Source organism: Podarcis vaucheri, assembly GCF_965113315.1.
Source record: "Podarcis vaucheri genome assembly, chromosome: 4".
Taxonomy (NCBI): Eukaryota; Metazoa; Chordata; class Lepidosauria; order Squamata; family Lacertidae; genus Podarcis; species Podarcis vaucheri.
The window spans coordinates 49,856,448-49,873,992 of record NC_138762.1 but is presented as its reverse complement, the minus strand read 5'-3'; the positions used below and the strand labels follow the sequence as shown (position 1 = coordinate 49,873,992).

Sequence of the window (17,545 nt, the reverse complement as noted above, 5' to 3'; positions counted from 1 at the left end):
AAAAGTGTTGCCTTTTTTAAAATGGAAGAAAAAAAATCATTTTTCACAAATGTGTAAAAAAAGAGAACTATAGCTTAATCTCTCTCACCACAAAGTCAATGAAACTTTGATCTGAAAATAATGGAAATGTTCCCTCTTCAGTAAAATGGCTACCAAACATATTTTTTATTTGAAAGAATATATTTCATAAGGGGGGGGAGAGAGAGAAACCCTGTGAAAGTTATGTATAAATGTTTCGAAACCAAACCAAGCATTCAAATATATTTAATTTAAAAAGGAAAACAAACCAGCAATCTTCAGTCCCCAAAGCACATAAAGTGACGTATTCTGAAAACTGTTGATAATCATGTTTTGCTCATCCTCAAATACTGTGACCAAATCGCTATGACCACTGGCTGTCAAAAAAAGGACGGGAAAGTTAACCCCCTGACAACTATCAGGATATGTTCATTGTAAAGTATGCTTGCCTCTACTCCGGTCTAATAAAATTCGGAATCAAAAAGGGCTTATATATTCTTCAGACTGCTGCTTTGCAAGAACTGTCTATATATGACATCAGTATCTGTGTATGTTTTGAGATATCAGTTTCTCTGTACTTGGAAGACATACCTATTTTCTCTAATTACCAAAGGCAAAGGGGAGGTGCACTAAAGAATAAAGAAGGTTATTGTGACAGATGAAACATAATTCACAATGAATACTCTTTTCATCCAGACTTAAATAGAAGAGGATTACTCCAAGGAGAATTTTAGAAGAGACAGTATACTTTGATTCCAATAATATAAGGACAGGCCACAAACTGGAAAGGCACTGTAAACCTAAATAGGATTTTGCTGAAGATTTTGGATTTCTCCGTACTGGAAGAAGTGCTAACTTGAAGAAAGTCTGAAGAGAAACAGTCAATGCAAAGCAATATGAGCTGGGATTTTCTGGAGTGGATAATGATGAATGTTTGTCTTATATTTCTTCTTCATTTGACAGAACCTTAATGAAATGAGATCACGCTATTTCTTCAGTAAATTTGTTCTGTGAAAGTAGGTACCTTATTTTAATACACTTACTAAACTTATCTGGCTTCATAGAACTTCATTTGTTAATCTTCCTTCTATACTTTGCTTTTTCAGATGCTGGAGAAGTTAAAATTAGAAAATACTTACTAGAATAATTGTTTTACCAGATACAGGCAAATGTATTAGAACCAAAACACATTATATACATATAACTACACATTTATTTTACTTGCATTTTCGAAATTTTCAGGGGGGAATGGTTTAAACTGTAAATTGTTTAACTAATTCATTTTAATATTCTCTTTTGCTCATTTCACTTCCCTCTTTTTTAAAGTACATTTTGAGAAAATTAATTACTTATTATGATCATAGTTATTTAACAAGTAAACATAATAAACCCTTGCTTTTTCTACATTTTCATTTTCTTTGATGCAAATATATCTTGATTAACAAATAGGTGCATTTTATATGTTAGTCATTGTTGCTGCCGTTTTGCCACAAAACAATGTAGCAAGATATAATTTAAGCTAAAACAGAATACAGAGAATCTTAAATGGTAATACCCCCAAACAGTCTAGGGCGAAAGCACACATTAGATTCTTGTTATAGGTTTTTTTCATTATTGTATACATTATAAAATACTTCTAAATGACTGTAAGGATGAAAAATGGTTTCTTAATCGAAATAAGAAATGTTTTAAATAATAAATGTTCTATAGTATAGCTCTGTCTTACTTGTTTCATACTTAATGACATGCCACCCAGTTTCAGTTCTGAACAGCATGCTACACATTTTAGCAACTTGTTTGTCCACATATAAGATTACTGAAGATTAAATTAACATTTGAATTAATATTAGTCCAGACATCTGAAAGAAGATGCTGTCCATTGAGTTACATCCCCTAATTTTATTACCAAGAAAAAATGTCATACTATAATCTGTCACTACAAAAAACTATTCAGAACAATATATACGATACTATTCAAGCACTACTTTCAAATATCTATAATATCAAACTGCCTATATCCCTTTTAATAACAACATTGGCATAATTCAACATTTCTGCAGCCCTTTCTCATAGAATACGCAAGGATGAAACGAAATAGTGAAATGCAAGCTATTTTATCATGTTGAGTACAGAGCAAGAGGCGTCAACTCAAAAGACAAATAAGCTAAAAACAATTGTTTCATACAAAATGTCCATCTGTGTCAATTTCAGAGGTACGTGTTAAAGAAAAAGAACTGAGTACAGCCATTTTTATTTCATTTTGAATTTTAGTCATTATATGCTTCACTGAACCCTTATTAGAATATTTACTTTAAATATTTAGCTGCCATGAAGATTCTAAAATAGAAGGTTCCAATTTAAATCTTAAGATACTATCTTTTAGAAAACTGTGACTACACTATTCATTTTATCAAGTTATGTTTAATGAAACAAAACATTAAAAGCTGCAATCTTAGTAGCAAATCACTGCATCTGAATAAAGTGCTTCACAAAACAGAATGTTATACTAACCATACAAATTAATATTACATAGTAAAATTTGATGCCACTATATTCTTAGCTAGGTTGCATAACAGTATTGTAGATCAACATCTCATTTTTGTAAAAAAAATACTGGTCTACAAAACAATATTATTTTAAATGCTACATTATTGTATAGTAGCCCTGCATGCTAATAACAATTCAGAATGCATATTTTCTGCAATTAATTGGCTATGTTAGTAAATATGAAACGAATGTTTAGTTCATTGTTTGAAGTGTGAACATTTTTGTTTAAAGACTGTTTGCATTATTTCCCTTGACCTTTTGTTGCTGTATGGTTATTACAAATTCAGCAGAGCAATTTAAACATCTTTAATTAAAACTATTTTGATTCGATGAGGCTAGGAGCCGCACTCTCCATCTTTTTTTAAAGAAGACTTTGATTTTATAAGACAAGCTGGAGAGGAGTCAAATCTGCCACATGCTGTGTGAAAAAATGCCACCCTGGTGTGAACAAAGGGTTTAGAATGGAGTCAAGAAGCGTGCAAGCTCAATGTGTAAGCTTTTCCTGTGAATTGTTCTGCCACAACCTGCAGGATATCAAGTGGGCCGGGAAGAATAGGCAGCTCTTAGAAGCTACAACAGAGAAACACTGGCAATCCAAAGTGTGTGAGAGCCTCTTTTGTTTTGCTTCATTACAGCAAACTGTTTTACCCAAACAGAAACTAAATTCAAGACCAAAAAAAGAAAAGGAAAAAGTCTGAGACAGGCTGAAGAACCAGTGGTATGTGCCTTTTTATCTTCTCACAGTCCGGAACAAGGTGATGGAATTTACAAATCAGATAATTCATGGCATGGGCCTCTCAACTCTCCTTCCAAAATATAAGAATAACTTGTGCTGCCCACCAAAAGAAAGAAAGCTCTGTGACCTCTTCCTAAGCTAACTGCTGTGAGATGGAGAAAAACATTAAACCTTTCTAGCTTTATACATTTCCTTCATGATGGGTGATGTTGAATTGAAAATAAAATTCGGTTTTTTCTTAACTCCAGTGGGTCAATTTATTTTCACTCTTGACTAATATTTGTAACTTTTTTCCTCATTACTTGGCAACAATTAATCTTCATAACATCCTCAAAAAACAATCCTCATAAAGTTTTTGACAATTATATACTGTTTTTAAACAACTGATATTCATAATCACCTTCAGTGATGGCATAAACCTATTCGTCTCTTAGTTCAAAGACACAATTTCATGTAAGCATTAATTTGTGTGGGATACGATTCGCTGTAATTTAGAAAGTAATATAAGTGTTCTAATCAAAATTACGAATGTTTTAGGAATTCTATATCATAGTCATTATCAATTTCCACATAAACAACAGAATATATTATCTTTTTATCCTACATAAAGAATTCTGTAAGAATCACATTGTGAAAGTTTCTCTCTTCTCAACTTACAAATGCAGATCAATCTGTTACTTTCATTACCATCACACAGTCCATTCTATTTAAAGTATAATGCAACACAACACCCAAGGACAATAAATATCTTTTTTAAAAAACAACAACTTATTTCTACAATGACTTTGTTGTGCATTATAAAATTATTCCTAATTAGTTCACAGCTAGCTTAAAAACTAATATAATTGGATTTTAGCTAGTTCTAGCTGAATATCAACAAGAGAAACTATTGAAAAAGGAATTTTAAAGCTCACTTTAACATTAATAACTCTTTCATACTGTATATAACAGAGTCTGTCCAAAGCAAACACTCAGTATATCCCATAATATTTCATAGTTTTCCATTGTTTTAGATGTAGACATGTGTGCGTTCACATGGAAATATGATTTCCACCAAAAACTGGGAAGGGGGACTGAATAAGTCTGAAAACAGTCTCAGTAATCTGGCCATTATGTATTGCTAATAAGTGTGATTGAGCTGGTCAGTGTCTGCACTGCAAAGAAGCACATTTTGTTCATTCTAAAACACCAGGAGGAATGTGGGTTCAGGCACACAGTAACAGCATAATACTTTGCATGTCTATTCAGAATAAGCCCCACTAAGATCAACGAACCTTACTCCCAAGTAAGTGTTAATAGGATTGCAGCCCAAGTAGCAGGTTTAGCATAGAGGATATCAGCCTGGCTTCCTGTAGTAGAGTAAATGACACTGTAATTCTTTACTGGACCTGGCTATTTGGACCTGACCATCATCCAATGTGCAGTTTTGAATTCCAGTGGTCAGTCCTGAGCAGAACACAACTCAAATTGCTCGTGTTATGAACATTTTTATTGAGTATTTTTGCTAGGGTTTTAAACATGATTTTAGTTCTTTTTGAACCATTATCCATTAACTCTTGTTGCACCATAACACTGTCTAATGTCCCTGCACATCTGAAACTCACACACTTCACCCTCTCCCCCACATCTTTCTCTCTTTATACACAAGCACTGTTTTTCGGGGGGCGGAGTGCCACTACACGTTTGCACTCTCTTTTATCAGTTACCCCCCTTTCCTACCCCAGGTCTCTCTGGACCCCATCTCTGAATCGTGTAGCCCTGCTATTTTTGTCTGAACTACCACAGGCTGCTTGTGCCCTCTGTGTCTCCCTCATGTGTTGCTTCTCTGTTCATATTTTCTCTTTTCTTTGGCCCTTTGCACCATCACATTTTTCTCTGTGACTCTTCAATATTAGCTATATTCTCTCCTTCCCCATCATGCACATCTCTTTGTACCCCACCATCTTCCTCTCCCCCCTTTTTATTTCTTCGGTCATCATTCCTCTCCTCTTTCACTAGTGTCAGATTACCAAACAGGCAGAGTATGCCATGGGCTCCACACCTTTTAATAACGGATCAAAATAATATTGATTTAAACTTGAAATAAAATTGTTTATTAAAATTGTTGGTTGGCAAAATCATAAACATATTAGATTATCTGTGAGGTCCCCCCACAAGATTTCAACTGCCTAGGGGCCTCCACAGGGTTCAATCCAGCACTGTCCTTCACCCCTTATCTCTCAACTCCTCGGTCACTCTGATAAAAACACACGGCTATTTGACTGTCATGTCACACAACTACTTAACACAAACAGGTACAAAAAGGTTGGGGGGGGTGTTGAATGCCGAAAATGAGAAAAACTGGTGCCAACCGCATCACAAACCTTTGGATTCTAAACAAGGAGTGGCAATGATCACCTAATGATTGTTGGCATATATTGCCAACCAAGCACCCACTTTTAAGGGCCATGGTGAGAGGAAGGCAATCAGGTCTGGTTTAAACTGTGTGTGTAGAAAATACTTTGTGTGTCTGTGCCTGATCTGTTGCATACTGACTTCATTAAAATGTTCTAACATTCTAGTATTTTATAAAATATGATTCCCAGTTCAGTTTTGTACATCACTGTAACATCCTCAGTCTTTCTAATACAAATCCTTATACTTTCCCCATCTTCTATGTGGAAGACATTCCAGACCTGCAGTATAATTGTTGCAAGATTTTGTAGTTGCCTTGTTTCCTTATTAAGGCAGAATGTTGAGAATCATGTAGTTAGTCCGCCTCAAGGTCTGGTTGCAACACTGAGCTACATACTGTAATTATGAAGTTTTCTGTGTTATAGTTTAGACGGTTCCTAATAATCGATAGAAATTCTGTTCACATCAATGCATTTAGGAAGCCATCTACACAGTAATGCTAAGATTTCTTTCCTGAGTTGAGGGTACAAAAGCAGCTGTTACTTCTGCCCTTTTGTCATTACAGGTACTTAATGCATTTATATGGATGCACGCCAGAATCAAATACTCAATAAATAAAAAATATTCAAAAATAAGGAATTTTCAATCCTATAATGAAAAGTCACAATCGGGGCTGAAACACAGGTGAGATCAGCAGTATGCGATTGAATATTATGCCACCTTTAAAACAGGTTGAAAAGTCTCTGCATTTGATTGGAGGCAAAGATCCTGAATCCCTCTGCCCTCAGACTGGGGAGGATATTAATTTTGGGTAATTGTTCCTTTTGGGTAATTGTTCCTATTAACTGATTACCACACATTAGTCAAGACACAGCCAATTAGTATTGTCCTGTTGAGTGGCTAGACCAAACACTTGGCCTCCAGCAGTATCTCTGGTATACATTTTGTCTACCACTGTCTTAGTCTACTTTGTGAATCTAATGCTACCTAGGAAAGCTCTCACCACAGTGAATAACTTCACATCTAAGATGCTACAGAGGTATTGTCAATTTTATTAAAGCTGAAACTTGAATTTGGACCTGTGGATGTGGCCGCTAAATAAAATCCATCAGGAAAGAGACACTGTTTTTGAATACAGTCAGAAACCTTTATCTGTGGCATGAGTTCATAATTGCCTACAGAATTTCCAGGAGCTAAGCTCTCCTGAGTTTTATTTCATCGTCAAATCTTAAACTCTTAAACTCATCTGCTCACTACCAATACTGTTTCTTGTTGGGTTCAAATATACAGAATTTCCCCTACAACATCAAAATGAGAGGAAGATAGTAGGTTGTCTTATACTGTGTCAAACCCTTGGTCCATCTAGGTCCTTACAATCTGTCCTGACTGGCACCAGGTATCTTGGATATCAGAAAGGAATCCTTCCTATCTTTACCTGCAGATGCTAGACTGAAATTGTGACCTTCTGCATGCAAAACATTTGCTATGCCACTGAGCTCCAGCCCTCAAAATGATTCATCATATGGTCCATTCCAGTTCCTTATACAGTATCATATCCCTTCACTTTCACAGAATACTAAGTAGAGGTTTAATATTGTGTTTTATGAGGAAAACATTTCAGCAAGCAAGGAGGGGAAATTGCACAAGAAATGTTATAAATGCTGCTCCCACTTGAGTAGCCTACTACAAAATAGTAAATTGGATCCTATATATTTCAGGTTGTGGGGGAAAATAATTACATATTCTTATATTGTATGGCTAGAGTTATGTTCTAAACTGTGAATTGAAGGAGGATAGTAGTAGCAGCAGCAGCAATTTTATTTGTTTAATTATGAGCCATAACAAAGATAAAAGACATTTAGCTCTTAATTTCCTAGCAGCCAATGTAAATAGAGGGACGCAAAATAACACAATTTCCCTTGTCTAACAGCAAAAAGCTCACAAATTCCCATGGTGTAACAATTTAAAGGAGGGTAAAAATATACATAAAAGGTGAAAATGGTTAGACCAGGAAGACAATAGTTTGCTCAAAAACTTTGACACACATTCTCTTCAGACATTTAGCTGAATGTAATGTAATAACCTTAAAGGTTTGGGGAGATCTTTCCTTAATTCATAAATCTCTTTTATGAGGTTTACTATTGTTGTATTGGCCTTATTTGAATAAAGATTATGAAAGTTTAATTTCAGGGGTTATTAGAGAATGGTAAAGGAAAACAAATCTCTTAACACTTTTGATATACATAAATAGCTAGAATAGCTTGCCATGCCTTCTAGTAATGCAGGATTTTTAAGTACATTCCATTGATGGGATGATAGGTTGTTACAGAAAGTCCAGACTTCTTATAACATCTTTTAAAGGTTATGGTTTCTTAATATGCTTTCACAAGCAGTCACAGTTTAGTTGCATTTAATTAATTTATTTCAATATGCATAGTATGACATGGGGGATAGGCACCTCTGACTCTACTGAAAGAGTTTAGGGACTTTTTCTCACAAACATTTTTGCATAATATACACACATTTCTTCCCTATTATCAAAAACATCCTATATGAAGTGCTTTCATTACAGAGTTGTGATACTTTCCAAGCACTCCAAAAAGCAAAATTGTGTACATAAAGAAGTGTGCCTTGATCATCCTAATCAAAAACTAAATAATGTTGTCTTCTGCTGTCTTCTGCTGTTTCACCTTGGTCCATCTCTCTTGCATTCTTCTACCAAAATTATTCATTCTCTCATTGCTCTGGTATTTACAGGTATGCTGTCTGTCATGTCGCTTTCAAACATTTTCAATCTATTCAATGAGAAATATTTGATACACATCTGAACCCAGTAGTCTAGCAAAGTATCCACAAACTTACCTTAAAAACTAATTAGGCAGTTAGTAATGGTAGTGACACAACGGATGCAATATACTTTGTTTCATTCCTGATGCCTTAGTGCAAACAAAATATGATGTTTCATAGAAACATTAACTGGGCATGTTTTATTTCTAACATAAACTGTTGTGGCGGTGGCTGCACAACCCCCAAATAGGCTAAACAGTTTTCCTTTTGGAGTTTATAGTAGCTGGGGGGATTTTCATCCTGATTGTGATGGTCCCAATCCTGACTGGCTTCCCCACCGAACTTCTTCACATAAGAAAAAGCATGCAATTAAATCAGAAGAACAGCTGTGTGTGCTGATTTTTGCAGTGCCTGGATATCAGGTGAGAGCCCCTGCCAGATTTTATAGCTTCTTGACTAGGAGAGAGCAGAACGGTTGAAAACCCTGACAATAAGTAAATAAATGTGGCTGTACATCGCTGTGTCTCTGCAATACTCCATAAGAGTCAACTTGGAACTTCCGCTGCCATTTGCACCTCTGAGAATATTTATTTTGCGTATCTATATGCCACTTGCTTACCAGAGTTGTCAAGACAGCTTACAATATATTGTAATAATATTTCTGTTACTATGGCGGGAAAAGTTGTATGCAATTCCCCACCCTATCCTTCTTGGCCTGGAAATAGCTGCCCAAGCCACCAGATGTTGGTCCCTCATAGCCCTTACCTTTCCTACTGGGCTGGCACTGTCTCCCACAGCTTCTGGATCTGAAAGCAGATGCAAGAGGCACTGGGGGAGCAAAGCCTCAGATGTTTTGGCAGCCCAAATTAAAAATAAAAACCTTGCATCTGAAACAGTTGCAAAATAGTTCTATTGAAATGAAAACTCTGTTCTTAAGAGCTACATAGAACTATGGTACGCAAACTAACCTCCGGAGTATGTATACCTGAGCCCATAGTAGTGTAGTACCAATTCTTACGGTCTGAATACGAAAGCATGCTTTCTCAGAGGCAGATAGGAAGCTGCCTTACACAGAGTCAGACCTTGTCTGTCTTGCTCAATATTATACCACGTAGAAACAGCTCTCAGGGTTTCAGACAGAAGAATTCCCCGTCCTAACTGAAGATGCTAGGGACTGAATGTAGGAAATTTTCCCTGAAAAGCAGGTGCTCTACTCCTAAACTACAGCCTTTCCATATTTCTGTATTTCTGATTCAGTTTTCCCTCTACCTCCTTAAGAAAGTCATATTATCTAGCTCAAGAAGTACACAAGGGTGTGGCTACTTAATAGGTTTGCCTTCCTTCAGTCTCTTCATGTTCTCTACCACCCGTCCCACACCCAACTTTTTTGCGCTGTATTGGACTGCAAGGGAATAGTACCAATGTTACATCTACTTGAAGTATCCAGTCCCATCCATTCTGGGTCCCTACTTGCATACTCATAAGGCAGATCATTACTTATTTTTCACGTTCATAGCAAATACTCTCACTGACTTCCTATTTCATGATAAACACATCACCCAAAACCATGAATGGGAAACCTGTGGCTCTTCAGAAGTTGTTGGACTTCAAACCCATCATCCCCAGCAAGCATGGTCAATGGTTAAGTATGATGGATGTTGGAGTCCAACAACATCTGGAAGGTCACAAGATCCCCATCCTTGCTGAAAAACACTCCGGCAAAGACGGTTTTTACATGTCCTCTGACCATGCTAAGAATCTTTGTACTATACAGAATTCTTGCTTTCTATGTTGTAATTTTTAATGACCTATTTGCACATATCTTTCCCAGTGGATGAAATAAACTGAAAAGGAAAACATGGTAGAAAAGGCAGCTTAATCTGTTTTACCTGCCAATGGGAAAATTTGGTGTAAACAAGAATTTCTCTGGCAAGTGACAGCATGAACACATGGAAGTCAAAGACTGTTAACTTTGATTAAGATGCAGGTTGAAGCATGCCTTCCATTAAAATTGCAGGAGAGTGTTAGAAGCTGAACCTGGAGAGCATTCAGCCTATAAAAAGAAGTAAGAGCTTAGGAGTTTATTAATAGTGACAAGAAGAAATCTAAGTATGGAAGGAAGGCTCTACCAGGATGAGATATGCTGATTCATACAGGTTAAAGATAAAGTGCAATTGGGAATAATTTGTCAAAAACAATAATAAGACTATGAATCCTAAGTATACATATTGAAAATAAAACCGAATATGAAATTTACTGGTAAGCAAATTTAGTAAACTTAAGCTCCAATCAGGAGCCAAGTTGGGCTACTTGTCTTGCAACTAACTCTGGCTTAGAAATCCTGGCTGCCATGAATTCATTTCAAAGGTGAGTTGTGAGAATTGCAGGATAGACGCTAAAAGTAAAATAAACTCTGCTTAACCCCCGCTAACTCCTTTCCCCTTGCAACTCTCCATATCCACCATTCCCATTCATGGTTCCAGATGCAAGTTTGCTGTTCCTTACAAGCCCACTGAAAGAGAGCTATCAGGCCTCTTGATTGAGCACCATGACCATTGATAGTTGAAAGGGATATGACTATGATATAGCTATCTCAAACTGCAAGATACTTATGAATATCTACCAACAGAAAAACCCTAGTTCTCTTCCCATATTTTCCATCTGCAAAAAGGAAAGCAGGGTCATTTGCACATCAGTGTTACACGAAAACATCTGTAAAGGAACATCCAAACATAAGCAGTTGAATACACACAGATATCCCACGTCATAAGGGCCAGTTGTGTGGAGCACCTATGTACATTTAGCTGCGAAAATGTAGTAGTAGTAGTAATAATAATAATAGTAATCGTAAAAATAATAATAAAAATGTATTTGTATTCTGCCTTCCAAGACTGGGCTCAGAACGGCTAACATCATAAAAACAACACAACATGCATAAAAACATACATCAATTAATTAAAATACATCTTAAAATTAATTCAGACAAGTTAAAATCTGGGCAGGTGGCAATTATCAGGTTGGAACTGAGAGTGGTTAATACTTGCCAGGACCAACTGTTTCCACTGATCATACAAGGACCTGTGAGCAGGTTGAGGGCCTCCTTCGGGCTTGTTTTATACAAAGGAAAGTAAGTCAAACTGCATCCTGCCCAAAGGCCTAGCAGAACAGCTCTGTCTTGCAGGCCCTGCGGAAAGATGTCAAATCCCGCAGGGCCCTTGTCTCTTGTGAAAGAGCATTCCACCAGGCCGGGGCCACGGCCAAAAAGGCCCTGGCTCTGGTCGAGGCCAGTCTGATCTCTCTGGGGCCCGGAATATTCAGGATGTTGTTATTTGCAGCTGGTAAGGTCCTCCATGGGGCATATCAGGAGAGGCAGTCCCGTAGGTACGAGGGTCCTAGGCCGTATAGGGCTTTAAAGGTTAAAACCAGCACCTTAAACCCGACCCTGTACTCCACCGGGAGCCAGTGCAGCTAATATAGCACTGAGTGAATGTGATCCCATGGCGAGGACCCCATAAGGAGTCCTCGCCACGGCATTCTGCACCCGCTGGAGTTTCTGGGTCAGTTTCAAGGGCAGCCCCACATAGAGTGAGTTACAATCATCAAGCCTGGAGGTGACTGTCGCATGGATCACAGTGGCAAGGTCAGGGTGAGAGAGGACCAACTGCTTAGCTCGGTGGAGATGAAATAATGCCGCCTTTGTTGTAGCTATAACCTGTGCCTCCATAGAAAGGGAAGCGTCAAATATTACACCCAAACTCTTGACAGAAGGCGCTGGCACTAATTGTTCCTCCACAAGGGATGGGAGTTGGCCCTCCAACCCCATATTGTCCCAACCCTGCCAAAGGACCTCTGCCTTCGAAGGATTTAACTTCAACCGGCTCCCACGTAGCCATCCAGCCACAGCTTCCAGACATCTGATCAGTGTGTCTGGGGCCAAGTCAGGATGGTCATCCATCAACAGAAAGAGTTGGGTGTCATCAGCATACTGATGGCAACCCAAACCAAAATTCCGGACAAGCTGGACAAGGGGGCGCATAAAGATGTCGAAAAGCATCGGGGAGAGAATTGCGCCATGCAGTACTCCACACACCAAGGAGCAGCGCGATGACAGCTCCCCCCCTCCCCCGGCGTGCCACCATGTAGGTGGTAGGAATGTCTTTCAGAATGAAATGGGGATAAAATGAACCCATGAAAGTAACAAAATGATTCTTCAATCTCTAATAGGTATCCCTTTACAAATGTTTGGGTTGAGTTTGAAGAAGTTGACAGGTGGGGCAGGTGGCAGAAATGGGACCTGCAGTGAATTCACATTCATCCTTATCCACATGTACATTCTACTTGTGTCTGAAAAGAGTTACTATCTCTAGGTAGTCAAGCTGTCAGTAGACTTGAATAGCTTCATTATTGTGAAGAAATGAAATATGATGCACCTTGAAGTAATCCATTAATAGAAAAACAGTTTTTAAAAGTCTATAGATAGCTATTGATGAGTATCTCTGCAAACTATATTAGCCAACTTAACAAAAAAGAACAGCTTCACTGAAATTACAGATGTTTCAATTAGTTAGCTTTCTATTTATAACACCTTTAAAACTGCTGACAATATCTGAATGGATATCATTAGACAAATGATATCTTCAGATGCATTATTCTCCCTCTCTCTCTCCCCTTCTCCCTCCCTCTATCTTTCCCCTTTCTTATTTTTAAAATAATCTTACATCTTCTAGCCAAAGGCGCTTGTCTATATGGCTGGACAGGTAGCCCATTTAATTAAACTTGCATTGAACATGCTGTGTTTGCTGTTGATAGGCATGGGTAAGACAAAGACAAATGCCAACTCAGCAGATATTGCTATTCAGAATTGTTTTTAAACATCTTTAATCTCTCATTCAGATCACATAGTATCTTTGATTTGTCTTCCTCCTTCATCCCCTCCCAACACTCATCAGTTCAAAACTGCTTTATCTGGAGTGGTTGGTGAGCAAAGTGGGAATCTATGCAGCCTATCCATCACTTTTTCTCTTAATTGAATGACACCAGAATTAGATCGATAAAATGAAACATGAGACAACTTTGCATTTCCACACTCACTTATTCTCCCTTCTCTATTACTCCCAGCCATCATCGTGACCAGAAACACTAAGCATGGCATTTGAACACTGTTGCCAAGCACACAAGCTGTTAGTATATGAATAAAATTGCCAGGAAAACAATAACACTTTTACATTAGAAGAGGCCAAGAAGTCAATGCAAACAACATTAGCCATGCCCATTCTGAAGGGTTATGTTACTGACAAAAAAGAGAACCCACAAATTCTGCTGCTCCCAGAGTAACTCCACCCATTCCCACCTCCCTTTCCCAATTCCTTTCCAGCTGTGTCTGATTGTGTGACAAGTCGCTGATATGACCTCTCTGCTCAATTCTGCAAGTTTCACAATAAACCCAGACCAGCTGTGATTTCCTTGTATACAAGGTCCTAAGCTCTCCAATGCCTTATTGATAACCTCATCAATGTGCAAAATGCAAAGGCTGACACAGTTATAATCCAGCCTTGTCTTGAAAAGCTTTAGCGTTACCAAGCGAATCAACAACAAAAAAAGGAGAGAAGACAACTAAAAGTGGACATTTTGGTCAATTGCACTCGTAGTTTTTTTCCCCATCTGGTCAATATGATATGCTGGTTCCCCCTTCTCCTATCCTTTTCAACATTATTTTGCATTTTTCCACTGTGGCCATATTTTTATTAATCTGACTGTGTACGCAGGAATTATTCACTCCTAAACTATATATTTATATAAATATAAAAATATTATGCTGCCTTTAACTATTACCCCAATTATATATTTCAGATTTTCAGATAAGTGTACATAAATCGATGGCTAGCCAACCAGCTCAAACATACTTAAGAAAAAATGTTTAGTATGGGAACAGCAAGTAAGATTTCTTCTGACATGCAAATATTTTGCTACCAAAGTAACATGGAGACGGTTCTTAGCACAAGTGATCAAGTAGGAGTTAAACTGCACACTATATTACGTGTGCTTACACCTCACCACTGCCCTTTTCCAGCAAAAGCAATCAAAGTGGGCACTAGTCGAGACTGGGCACAGCACAGGGAAGGTTAGGGGTGAAGGAGGTTTAACCCTTTCTACTTCACACTGCTTTCCAACTGAGTCTTGTCCTGACAGCTGCAAACAGCACCTGCAGGGGGAAACAGATCAAAAAGTGATCTGCTTCTAGCACCTTTGTTCCACACTCATTTGGGATACCATTGCCAGGAATGACAATTGGGTTACTATGACATTTCTCTCTTCCATCACTTTGCATTTATAAAGGTAAGGATGCACTTTGATAGGCAGAGTTCCACAAATATGGAGATTAGGTGTTGATTAGTGGGAGCTAGTTATTTCCCAGGGGCAATATGAAGTTGAAGTTGTAAATGACCTTTTACCAGCTCAATCAGATCCTTTCTTCTTAACAAAGTACAGAAAAATGAATTAGCTATCAACTTTTCCAGTTTTCTAATTTATAAACAGCTAGAAAAACTGTCACAGTTGCATGCACGATAAATACTTTTCTCTGTTACGTTTTTCCCCCAGTACCAGAATAATATGTTGACAACAATGAGAAAGTAAGATGACTTAAGTGATTGTCTTCTCATCTGCATCACACAGTATTGTCACTTAAATAAATCAGTTTTTGACAATAGATGTTTTCATGTTGGAAAATATTATTAATAATACAGAACTTTTGCTTTAAGCCTAGCAATAAAATACACACTTTAACAAAACAGATATATTCAAGTTAAACTTTTTAAGAAGTTGGAAAACAGTATTAGGTTGGATCAAATCAAACACGTATCTAATATGGCAGATTTCGACCCCCCACCCCAAACCAGGACCAGCCAGCTCCATTTGGGAGATCCATCCACAAGGGGCATCATGACAATGGTGGGAGACGTAGGCTACCTCTGAACATAGTACTTTTGTTCAGCTATAATGGTCAAAATTCATATCAATGTGCACTTGAGTCACATGAGTTATGTGTCATTGATGCAGTGTTGGTGATGGGTGTATGTTTATATGCACAAGTTCTCCTGTTATGGTTCTCAGGAACTTTTAAAATGGGCAGACAATGCATAATGTCACCTGTGCAGTTCTGAAGTGCCATGCCTGAATCAGAGTCAAATTCCCCCACCCAGTGTCAGGAGGAAAAAAAGCAAGAACAGCAGAGGAGCTGTGGCTCATGCACAGCATCATCTTTACATGCAAAACACCCCATGTTCAATTCCTGACTTCTCCTGGTAGGGCTAGGAAAAGACTTCACTCTGAAACCCTGGAGAGCTGCTGCCAGTCAGTGTCAACAAAACTGAACTATTTTGACCTGGTGTGGCATAAGGCTGTTTCCTGTGTTCCTATAAAACAAATAAAAGCCTGTATAAGAACTATAAATTCTAAAAGTAAATGGGGATTGTCATCTATAATCAAGTTGGAGTGGAAAATCCACCCTACAAACTTATATGCAAAATTAGTACCGGTAAGTCTGAACGGGGAAAACATAGAAGGGCAGGAGGCAGCTGGTAAAAACCAAGCAAATATTAGATAATGATTTTTTGCTATTGAAGTCTCCTCAGGGTAAACAACTGATAGTGCCAAAGAAATTCAGTGATATGATGTGTAAAAGTAGAGAATCTGTACCATAGGTTGGTCACCTGATTCAGAATAAGATTGCATGGTATTTGTCAGTATTCTGCACCGAGAAGTAAAAACAAAACAAACTTTCACTAGGGTAGAAAGAAAAAAAATCATTGCAAATCTATTCTTTGTCTGTTAAGTATTGTTACTTAGTTTAAATTCCCAAATAAATAATGCCATCATTTTGATTATTTGTTTTAAAGTATACTATTTTAAAAGGGACATACTTAAAAGGTTTCCATTTATTAGTATCAGTATTTATTTTGTTACTATTTTATGACAATAAAGCAATGAGGCAGTCATTTCACCAATTATTGCTAATGACACAAATAGTGCAATTAATTTTGGGGAACTTGCTTCTATTTTCTTTTTTAGAAGTAACTACCGTACTTTCAAATTAATTGTGGGAACTGATTAATTAACACCCTTTGCCATATCTTACTTTCCAGATTCTACCAGTTTGTGAAATGTTAAAGCCATATTTCCTCAAAGATAACTGGAAAATTCTGCTGATTGGATTTGCATGAAACAAATGCATATCACATTTTGAGTCAAGTTGGGGTTTTTTAAGAAGCAAAATCTTACATGAAAAAGAAATGAATATGGGGAAAGCTGTACCTACTGCAGAAGGATCAAAGCTACACCATTCATTACATAACCTATGGGGAAATTTTGGATGATGAAATTATTGTGGGAAAAGATCTATGCACAATTTGTTCAAAATTTGCTGAACATCAAAGCCATGAATCCCGATTAGGGATATAAATCGTATACCCATCCCATTCTCTTTTTTTACTTATTTACTTGGTCATTTGGGAGGGGGGTGAATACTTCTTCCTCCTATTCTTGTTCTGATCCCGGACGGTTTTCTTCACACTGATTAAATGCAATATCACTAACTGTCAGGGGTGGAAAGCAACGTCAGCTCAGATGTCTCCACAACGGCATTGCCTCATGCACTCTTTCTGCCCCGGCTTTGCCTGTTTCTGGCTTAGTAGCACAAGGTCATTCAAGCTTACTCAACATTTTAATTGGCACAGCTACTCAGCAGCAAACCCTCACACAAGTGCCAGCCTCCTCCTCCTCCTCATCCCCAAACCCACAGGAGTAAAGCACACAATCGGCAGAGCGCTTCCACAAGCCTGCCACACACGTCCACCTTTGTACCAGGTTCAGCATCCTTGCCTTCAGCCAGACATTTGTCTCATTATGCAGATTCAATCACATTTTGATTTAAACAAAAACATATTATAGCAATCCATATCGGCTATTTGCATGGCTTGTGTTTTCATAATGGCACGAAGGCCTATTAATAAAACCTACTTGACTGAGAAAATATTTGAAGAGCTCTGCCAAAGCCTACCACGG

At 37.8% G+C, this 17,545-nt stretch overlaps 1 protein-coding gene and 1 long non-coding RNA gene across 20 annotated transcripts in view; one reads left to right on the top strand and one right to left on the bottom strand.

Annotated features, from left to right (window-relative positions):
* LOC309531355 (uncharacterized protein) overlaps positions 1-17,545 on the bottom strand; it is a 313,524-nt gene that overhangs the window by 167,148 nt on the left and 128,831 nt on the right. The gene's annotated exons all lie outside the window — the stretch shown is intronic.
* On the top strand, positions 367-3,543 carry LOC309531799. Its single transcript, XR_014219460.1, has 2 exons — positions 367-1,034; positions 2,079-3,543. It is a non-coding gene; the product is annotated as an uncharacterized lncRNA (long non-coding RNA).